Below are 11,104 nucleotides of genomic sequence, written 5' to 3'. Positions count from 1 at the left end.
CCTCCATCCATAGGATTCTCTAGGCAAGAGTACTGGAGTGGGATGCCATTGCCTTCTCCATACTTAAGCTACCTGATGCAAACAACCAACTCGTTGAAAAAGACCCTGATACTGGGAAAGATTGAAGGCGGGAGGAGAAGGGGACGACAGAGGATGAGACGGTTGGATGGCATCACCGACTCAATGGACATGAGTTTGAGTTAACTCTGGAAGTTGGTGATGGACAGGGAAGCCTGGTGTGCTGCAGTCCATGGGGTTGCAAAGAGTCGAACATGACTGAGCACAGCACAGAAGCAGTATATATATATATATCCCAGAATGGAAGATTGTTTACCCATATAAAAGAGGAAATCCTGCCATTTTTGACAATGTAGATGGACCTTGAGGGCATGGTACTAAGTGAAATGTTTGAGAAAGATAAACACCATATGATCTCATTTACCCATGGAATGTACAACAAAAGAAAACCAGAAAAAGTGATCAGATTTGTGGTTACCTCAGGTTATGAGGTGGGGTGAAATTGGAGGAAGGTGGTCAAAAGATACAAACTTCTAATTGTTGAGAAATGACTACTAGGGATGTAACATACGGCATGGTATCTACAGTGACCACGGCTATGCGGCGTGTTGGAAACTTATTAGGAGAATAAACCCCAAGAGTTTTCATTATAAAGAGAAAACATTTTCAAAATGGGCAGCTGCTATCAACAACAAGGTGGTGGGTCCTCAACAAGTGAGACATAGAACTGACATGTTCCAGCAATTTCTCTTCTGGGAATATACAGAAAACGGCTGAGAGCAGGGTCCTGAAGAGACATCTGTACATTCAGTACCTGTCCTGGGTCACCCACACTGACTTTTATGAGAGAGAGAAATACAACTCCAGCTGATTTAAGCTTGCTGTTGTTTCTGGGTTTAGCAGCCAGGTTTTTATCCCAGTCAATTCAAAGGATTCTATGAAAGAAAGAGTGAGTATTGAAAGGACAGTAAATAAAAAAGAGGTCCTTTGGGACCCAGCAACCCCCTACTGGGCATATACCCTGAGAAAGCCACAATTATAAAAGACACGTGTGCCCCAACGCTCAGGGCAGCACTGTTCACAATAACCAGGACAAGGAAGCAGCCTAGACGTCCATCGGCAGATAAATGGACGTCCATCCATCCAGATAAATGGGTGTCCATCCATCCAGATAAATGGATGTCCATCCATCCAGATAAATGGATGTCCATCGGCAGATAAATGGATAAGGGAGAGGTGGAGAGATATATATACACAATGGGATATTACTCAGCCATAAGAAGAACGAATTTGAGTCACTTTTAGTGAGGTGGATGAACCTAGAGCCTGTTATACAGAGTGAAGTAAGTCAGTAGGAGGAAAACAAATATAGTATTAATATATTAGCACACATATGTGGAATCTAGAAAAATGGTACTGATGACCCTATTTGCAAAAAAAGGAATGGAGACCCAGATGTAGAGAATGAACTTGTGGTCACAGTCGGGGAAGAAGGGAGAGGAATGGAGAAACTATCGTGTGTAAAATGGATAGCTGGTGAGAAGTCGCGTGTAACACAGGGAGCCCAGCCTGGCCGTCTGTGATGACCTAGAGGGGTCGGGTGAGGGGAGGGGTGGGAATCTCAAGAGACAGGGGATGGATGTATACTTATGGCTGATCTGCAGTGTTGTAGGGCAGAAACCAAGACAGCATTGTAAAAAAATTTTTTAATTAATTTATTAAAAAAGTAAATTGTTAAAAAACGAAAGAATAAAAACCATGAAAAAAGGGAGGTCTAATACACAGACAATATAGACAGGGCCCTTAGAGGGCGTCACCTCTCTGCCAGCCCCCAGCCTCGAGTTTCCCTCCCTCTGCACAAGTTTCCAGCACAGCCAAGGCTTCCTGGGAAACTGGCCCACGGTTAGAAGGAATCTGGGAGTATTGACAAATGATCAGCTTGGCGGTCCTGGATGGATGCCGAGGTTGGGAAACAAATTGGAATTAATTATCTTCAACGCCTTTGACCTAGTTTTCCCTTTCCCTTGTAAGTGAGAGATCATTAAACCTTATCCCAATAATCCCGCCCATGCCTTTGCAGTCATGGCTGCAGATCTAGGAGCAAACCAGAAAAAGAGAAAAGAAGCCTCAGATAGGGACTGTGACTAACGAGAGAAAACCGCATTGAAAAGACAACTAAACAACAAAACTAAGGGTAACCTGTGCTTTGTTTAGCAACTTAGGGGCGGAAATAGTCCTCTTGCCTGGAAAATCCCAGGGACGGCGGAGCCTGGTGGGCTGCTGTCTATGGGGTCACACAGAATCAGACACGACTGAAGCGACGTAGCAGCAGCAGCAGCTAGTTTTTGAAACTAGAACAGACCTGAGTCTGCACACACCAGGTAAGCATGACTTTCTGGAAGATGGTGAAGAATTAATCCAGCAGTTCAAAGGAACTCTTGAAAGACAGCTGGATCCAGCCTCTCACAGGGTGCGCTTTGGTTGGGATTTCTCCCGTCCCTGCCACACTGTGGGTTTCCGTGGAGCCCCAGTCCCATGCAGCCTGGTCCTGGGCCAGTGTTCGGGCCACAGTGCTGTCCCACACTGCTTAAGGCTTGGGTTCCTAATCTCATGTTGAGCCGTCGGCCCCAGATCACGCCCACCGGGCCGGGCGTTCTTAGTGTGAGGACCACGTACACTCCCCTCCCAACACACACAACTAGGCCTGGCGTTGAGCCTGGTCAGGATAGCCCAGGGTGATGTCCCCGCTGATGGCTCTCCACATCCATTCTTACACGGGGTCTGCAGTCAGGACCACCCCAACTGGTTAGACAGGTCAGTGTGTGCTTTGCGTGTGCTCAGCTGCTCAGTTGTTTCAGACTCTTTGCGACCCCATGGACCATAGCCTGTCCGGCCCCTCCGTTCATGGGATTTCCCCAGCAAGAATGCTGGAGTAGGCTGCCGTTTCCTGCTCCAGGGGAGCTTGCCAATACAGGGCTCAAACCTGCGTCTCTTGGGTGTCCTGCATTGGCAGGCGGATTCTTTACCACTGCGCCACCTGGCAAGTCCTAAACCGGAGAATTCTTTGCACTCAGCCTCCTTTAGGTCCAACTTACCACTGTGTAATTTGCAACTATTTTCTCCCATTCTCTGGTGGCCAAGATGGGTCCTTTTAACAGGGGGTGCTGGGCAGGCAATTCCCCTGACCTACACCAGATCCATCTAGGCTTCTGGAAGGTGAGAGTTAGTCTTCTCTTCAAGGGGCACCTCCAAGGCCCACCGGAAAGATGAGAATGATTCCACCCAAACTGATTAGCTCCATCACCTTGAATTAGTCAGGTCCTGTCCCAAAGGTGCATTGGAAAGCCCAGTGTATCCAAGGATTTATTCCTGCTCTTTCTGGAATCAAGCCCCAGGTGTGACTCTTTCCCAAGACTGCACAGATTATTTTTTTCCTAAACCATCTAACTCCTTATCAGTTCCTGGCAGTCATAATTCACATTCATGATGGAATTTCCCTTTATGGAAGGATTCTGTGGAAAAATAGATAGTCTCGGATTTTCCTTTTCTTACACAAATGTCTTGCCAGTTGCACTGTTATCTCTGTTTCTCATATTTGGTACAGTATGTTACATACAGTAGCTTCTTTTATAAATTGTAGGAGTAGCATCTTAATAAATGTTCAAGATTGCAGCACATTTTTCAGTCTATAAGGGGATTTTAATTAATGTCCTTCTATTTATGCTGACGTCAGTCCTGAGAGAGAACCAACCAGGGAGTGACGTGTCCATTGTAATTCATAAACTTGAGGCTCAGAGAAGTGAAGTGACTTGCCCAAGATTACACAGGAATGGGTGCCAGATAAATGGGATTTACACTCAGACCAGCATTTACCCACAGTCTCTGCTCTGGGTGCTGCATCCAGCCGCCTCCATAGAGCAGAATGGAATAGAATTTTCCATGTGCGGTAGAGCACTCAGACAAAGTAAAAGATGCCTAGTTAAATTTGAATTTCACATAAACAGCGATTTTTTTTTTTTTAGTCCCTGGTGGCTCAGATGGTAAAATTGTCTGCTTGCAATGCTGGAGACCCGGGTTCAGTCCCTGGGTCGGGAAGATCCCCTGGAGAAGGCAATGGCAACCCACTCCAGTACTCTTGCCTGGAAAATCCCATGGATGGAGGAACCTCTTAGGCTACAGTCCATGGGGTCGCAAAGAGTCGGACACGACTGAGCGACTTTGCTTTCACTTTCACTTTCTTTCACGTCCCACATTGCAGGGACACACCAATGTTAAGAGTCTTTGTTATTTACTGAAATTCAAATGTAAATGAGCATCTTGCACTTTTATTTGCTAAACCTGGTAACCCTAACCTGGGGGACACCTTAAGTGGCCACTGAGGCCCAGAGAGGGACAGCGATCTGCTCAAAAACACACAGGAAGGGACTTCCCTGGCCATCCAGTGCTGAAGACTCTGCCTTCCAATGCAGGGGCACAGGTTTGAGCCCTGATCAGGGAACTAAGACCTAGGATCCCACATGTCTCAGGGTACAGCCAGAAAGTAAAACAAAAACCCAAAGAACACAGGGGACGTCAGAGCAAACCCAGGATTGAGGGTAGTGTGCCCATTCCCGGTTCCTGCCCCTGCGTGAGGTTGCCAAGTGCTCCCAAGTCCCGGGAGCAGGGGAGCTGACGAGCACAGCTGCCCCTCTCCAAGCGCTGCCTGCAGGCCGTCCCCTCCCCAGCCGTCCCACCTAACCGCCCACCCCAAAACCAGGAAGCACGTCCCAGTGCGGAAAGATGAGCAGAGCGCGGTCACACCAATTAGAGGAGATGGTGTTGATTGAGATTTCCAGACAAGGAGCACAGGCTGCTCAGGAAGGCGCTAATGAAGCAGGAGCCTCCAATAAGAAGCAATTGGAGTCTTTGCCGCAAACCCAGCGCAGCCAGTGCAGCAGAGACCCTCAGGCTGCTCTCGCCCCCGCGCAGCTCAAACGAGGGACCTCAGACCTGGCGTCTCCCCTCCCTGAGCTCTGCTTCCTGGCTTGTGAAATGAGGGGGTGATGCCGGTTGCTATTTAAGGACCCTGCTGACCACCACACGGGCAAGTCCAAGGAGGTGGGAGGGTTTTTTCCCCTCCAACATTGCACATTTCTTCATGGCATTCTAGTGTTCCCCGCCCCCCTCCGCCTCCGCTCTGCACTCCCCTAAGGCCATTATTCTCTCGATTGTTGTGGGCTCAAATGCTAGTAGCTGTAATTTTCATCCCTCAATTTAATTTCTATTTCCAGACCCCATTCCTCTAGGTTGGCAGTTCAAAGATTGCTCTCTCCCTAACCCCAGGATACACCGACATCCCAAGGGGATTAAATGTGGTGCTGACACGTGTGTTGGGGGCAGGTCAGGAGCCTCCACTGAGGTGTCATCTTGGTCCCAGCCGAGCATCAGGAGTGGTCCCTGCTGGTTGCCATGGAGATCATGCTTCCATCTGCTGAGGATGCAGCTTGTGGTCAATTCATGGTTATAATGGCCCCAATTTTTCTTGATTCCTAACATCCATATGCTTTGGTAGTGCTTGCCCCCACTGGTGACAGCCTTGCCCATGTGACCTGCTTTGGCAAGTGTAATAGAAAAAGCAGTTGACCAGCATGAAGTGAATGACTTTCATGTAGCAGGGCTCAATGTTCATTTATGCACTTGGATTGCACTTAGTTTTGCTTGGTTAGGAAACACATTTCTGTATCTTCCCAGAGGCATCAGGGGACTTATCTCTTTTAATTGCAATAAATGAATGTCAGGATATGTTGCCTGGGATTTGCTTCAGAATGGAGCCAAAGATACCGTTGAAACAAGTTCTTCATGAGTTGATCGTTACTGAGGCCAGAGGATGGGGACTTGGGGCTCTTTTGTATAATTCTCTCCACATTTGTAACTGTGTGAAATATTTCAATGGGGAAAAAGCCCCTTGAAATCCTGCCAATCCTCCAGGACCACAAAGTCATGCCCACCCCTCCTGCTGGCATCCAGTTCTTGCTTGGGAAGATGACAGAGCCTGAGTGACAAACTCAGCATTTTGCTGGGAATCTTCAAGCATGTTCATGCCCAAGGGGTCCGTCGTATCCAACTCTGTAATTCCATGGACTGTAGCCTACCAGGCTCCGCTGTGTGATTTCCCAAACAAGAATACTGGAGTGAGTTGCCACTTCCTCCTCTACATGGCACATAATAGATTCTCAGTAAATATCTGTTGGCCGAAGATTAGATCAGTTCAGTTCAGTTCCGTTGCTCAGTCGTGTCCAACTCTTTGCGACCCTGTGGACTACAGCACTCCAGGCCTCCCTGCCCATCACCAACTCCTGCAGTTTACCCAAACTCATGTCCATTGAGTTGGTGATGCGACCCAACCATCTCATCCTCTGTCTTCCCCTCTCCTCCTGCCTTAAATCTTTCCCAGCATCAAGGTCTTTTCAAATGAGTCAGTTCTTCACATCAGGTGGCCAAAGTATTGGAGTTTCAGCTTCAACGTCAGTCCTTCCAATGAATGTTCAGGACTGATTTCTTCTAGGATTGACTGGTTGGATCTCCTTGCTGTCCACGGGACTCCCAAGAGTCTTCTCTAACATCACAGTTCAAAAGCATCAATTCTTCGGTGCTCAGCTTTCTTTATAGTCCAACTCTCACATCCATACATGACTACTGGAAAAACCATAGCTTAAACTAGATGGACCTTTGTTGGCAAAGTGATATCTCTGCTTTTTAATATGCTGTCTAGGTTGGTCATAGCTTTCTTCCATGGAGCAAGCGTCTTTTAATTGTATGGCTGCAGTCACAGTCTGTCGCTGCATATCCAGTTCTAACTGTATGCAGATGCTTCTTGACCTGCATACAGATTTCTCAGGAGGCAGGCCAGGTGGTTTGGAATTCCCATCTCTTTCAGAATTTTCCACAGTTTATTGTGATCCACACAGTCAAAGGCTTTGACATAGTCAATAAAGCAGAAGTAGATGCTTTTTTGGAACCCTCTTGCTTTTTCGATGATCCAGTGAATGTTGACAATTTGATCTCTGGTTCTTCTGCCTTTCCTAAATCCAGCTTGAACATATGAAAGTTCACAGTTCACGTATTGCTGAAGCCTGGCTTGGAGAATTTTGAGCATTACTTTACTAGCGTGTGAGATGAGTGCAATTGTGTGGTAGTTTGAGCATTCTTTGGCATTGCGTTTCTTTGGGATTGGAATGAAAACTGACCTTTTCCAGTCCTGTGGCCACTGCTGAGTTTTCCACATTTGCTGGCATATTGAGTGCAGCACTTTCACAGCATCATCTTTCAGGATTTGGAATAGCTCAGCTGGAATTCCATCACCTCCACTAGCTTTGTCCGTAGTGATGCTTCCTAAGGCCCACTGGACTTCACATTCCAGGATGTCTGGCTCTAGGTGAGTGATCACACCATCGTGGTTATCTGGGTCATAAAGATTAGAGAGTGTGGCTCAAACTAGAATAACAGGCTTCCCACTTCCCTAAATCGACAAAATGATAGTAAAGTTCACCTGGAAAAACATATCTGTGAATAACGGCCAAGATTAGCCAGAAAAAAGAAGAGCAGGGACCGGGGCCAGCCCTAAAAAGACAGTCTGGTGGGAAAGAAGTAGCTTGATAGACCAGTGGAGTGCTGCTGAGCAGTGGCTCTCAGCCTTGGCTTCACGTTAGACTCCCCTAAAATGCTTCTAAAAAGCAAGCAAACAAACAAAAGACAAAACTTGGGCCTTATTCCCAGAGATTGTGATCCATCAGGGTGGCACCTGGGTACTGGTGTTTTCTTCCTTTCTAAAAACTTCAAATTTACCAGTGTTTAATTCTGTATTTTCTTAAATGCCTCCAGGGGACTCTTGCGCAGCCGGGACTGAGAGCCCCTGGGTTGGCGAGTCCCGAAGCGGGCTTGGCACCCAGGAACGTGTAATTCATGGTAAAGTGGCATTTCACACTGGCGGCAACAAGAAGGGTTCTTCAACCAGCGATGCTGAGATAATTACTTCAGCATTTGGAAAGAGCACGGGGTGTTTACACCTGGAATCAGATTAAATCCCATACGGATCAGAGTCTTAAATGTGACAATAGAAGGAGGGGAAGGAAAAGTGAAAGTTCTGAAGAAGTTATGCATAAGTTTATAATCATGGTGGGGAAGATCTGCCAAAGCTGATTATAACCCTAAAGAGGAAAAAGCCTGTAACTTTAAAAACATAAACACATTTGATTCCTGAATGTCACCAAATACGGTAAATGAAGTCAAAAAATGCATGACAATCTAGGAAAATCTGTTTAGAAGACATGTGCCAGACAATGGACTACCTCTCCGTGATTAATGAAGAGCTCGAGTCAGCAGTAAGGCTCTGACACCAATTGTAATTCTGCCCAGCAGTGACACTGTGTGGGCTCTGTTCCGACAGCAAGCAAGTCTGTGGCGCCAGCTGTGTCCCTACTGTGTGCAACTGTCAGTTGCTCAGTCGTGTCCGACTCTTTGCAACCTCATGGGCTGCAGCACACCAGGCCTCCCTGTCCTTCACCAGCTCCCGGAGTTTGCCCAAGTTCATGCGACAGGAAGTCACGGGTGCGCGCAAAAGTTGAGCCCTAATGTGCACACCAACAGTATTCCCAAAACCCGAAAGATGGGAACAACCCAAGCGTCCATCAGCTGATAAATGGATAAACAGGACGCACTCTGTTCCTATTGTGGAATGCTATTCTGTCGCAAAAGAAATGAAGTCCTGAGGCCTGCTACGACATGGACGAACCTCAAAAACATCACCCTCAGTGAAATGTCAGACACAGAAGTCTATATATTACATCATTTCATTTTATAAAATGCCCAGAATAGGCCAATCAACAGATGCAGAGAGTGGATTGATGGTTGCCCGGGGCTCGGGGGCAGGAGGAAGCACAGCAGCATCTGTTAGTGATTATAGATTTTTTTTTTTTGCGGGAGAGTGCTGATGAAATGTTCTAAAACTGATTATGCGGATGGTGGCATGACACTCAATATATTGAGATGATTAAAGGGTACACTTTAAATGGGTGAATTACATCTCAATAAAGCTGTTAAGAAAACACTGACATATGACTTTTCACTCCTCAGACTGGCAAAATTAGTGAGAGTGTAGGAAGACAGACTCCCTCTTATACCGTCGATAAAAGTGTAAATTGGTGGCACCTTTCTGAAAAGCATTTTGGCAACCGCTGCCAGATTTAAAAGCGCACACGCTCTTCATCCGAGGGCTTCCACTTCCAAGTGACCCTATGGAAATGTTGCACATCCAGGTACACCCAGGAGATGCGGCCGGGGCTTTGTAAGAGCAAAGAAACAGGAAATGAACACACGTGCACAGAGAATTTACTCTTACCACGGAAATAAAATACAACCATTCAAAAAGAGGTGGAGATGGAGGACGTGTTGGTCTGGAGAGATCTTCAGAGACATCGTTCAGGTACAACACTTGCAAAGTGCAGAACAGTGGGCAGAGAGCAATTCCCTTTTAATCAGTAAAAATGCTGATTTACCAAAGTATTCAGGAAGGAAATGCAAAAAAAGGAATCATCTCCCGGGAGAAGGACTGCAGTAGAGAAGCTTTTAGTTCTTATTTTATCATCTTTGGGGAACTGTTTAAATTTTCTAAATGTGTGCATACATTAACTTTAATTTTTAAATGCCACTGGGCAGTGGCATTCCAAGCCATTTTTCATTTTTCTCATGTTTTTCTGTATTGAAAAAGAAAACCTTGCAAAATCTCTTGCACTGCTGACAAATGTGTGATGGTTTTGTGTGTGTGTGTGTGTGTGTGTGTGTGATGAACTGCGGTTGCCCATGACGACCCTCATAGAATCCATGCCCTGGTCTCTGGGCCTGTTTCTCATACTCAGGGAAAGAGCTGGGGAGGTGGGCTGGGAGTACTGCTGGCTTTAAAGGCCAGAAGCTGTAACTTCACTGACAGCCCGAAGCTCTCTCCAGAGGCAGCCCCATACCCTTCTCCACCAGCCCACCTGGTTCTATGGGGGCAGGTGAGCTTGGAGGTGGGGTCCAGGTGAGACGGCAGGAGCAGGGTCCACTCCTCTGAAACAATAGGAGTGCAGACGGGGAAGGCTCTGAGCGGATGCTCTGCTGGTGTGAACCAGCTTGACCAAAGCCCACTTTCTAAGTGAGGGCTGAATGGGCCTCTGAAGGCTGGTGGCACCTGGGCCCAGCCCTTAATTGCCGGGATCCAGCCCCCGGGGGTCCAGCCCCGGTGGGTCCAGGGAATTCGAAGTGGGGACGGTGTCGGTGAGGATCAGGAAATAACTGCTTAATTAAATGTTAATTAAAGATATAAAGAGTGGTGAAATAAGGATAGCTCAGTGAGGAAATTCAGTGGAGAAAAGAGGCTGAATAATTCAGCCAGAAGGTGAGAGAAAGAACGACATGGGGAGACCAAGTTTCGGTGAACAAGGCCCGCATTTTATTTTCCAAAGTAGTTTTTATACCTTAAGTTATGCATAGAGGATAATGGGGGAAGGGGTAGAGTCATGCAGCAAGCCAGGCTTTCTTCCTGCAAACTTATCATATGCAAAAGTTTAGATGATTTGCATCATCTTCTGGCCCAGAGGCCTGTTAACATTTTAAGACCCTTTCTTCAGAAAACTTATTTTTCTTTAAAGGTGATTAGTCAGGCGCCACCCTCCAAAAGCATTAGATAAAGTTGCATTCCTATAGGGCAAAGGTGTGGTGGGCTATAACAAGAAAAAGAATTAACTCAAGGGTCCAAGGTTACAAACATTAAAGCTACTACTTACACGAATTATATTAATCAATACACTGCCAGGGACACAGTAGGTAAGGGATATGGAGACTTAGCAGCAAACATTGGCCCAACAAGTGAAAAACCCTTCACCAATACAATTTCTAATCAATCTTTTAACTGCTCAAAGGAATCTGTATTTAGACAGTTTAGAACATCTTATGCCTCTCACAGTTGGGAGGCTCTGAACAATCACATGTGGCCAGAAAAACCTATTCAGGCAGGCTAGAGGACTTCCAAAGGAGTTTGTAGGTTGAAACACTGTCACACCCAGGAACTTTA

The sequence above is a fragment of the Bubalus kerabau genome, chromosome 20, assembly GCF_029407905.1.
Source record: "Bubalus kerabau isolate K-KA32 ecotype Philippines breed swamp buffalo chromosome 20, PCC_UOA_SB_1v2, whole genome shotgun sequence".
Taxonomy (NCBI): domain Eukaryota; kingdom Metazoa; phylum Chordata; class Mammalia; order Artiodactyla; family Bovidae; genus Bubalus; species Bubalus kerabau.
This window is presented reverse-complemented; position numbering follows the sequence as displayed.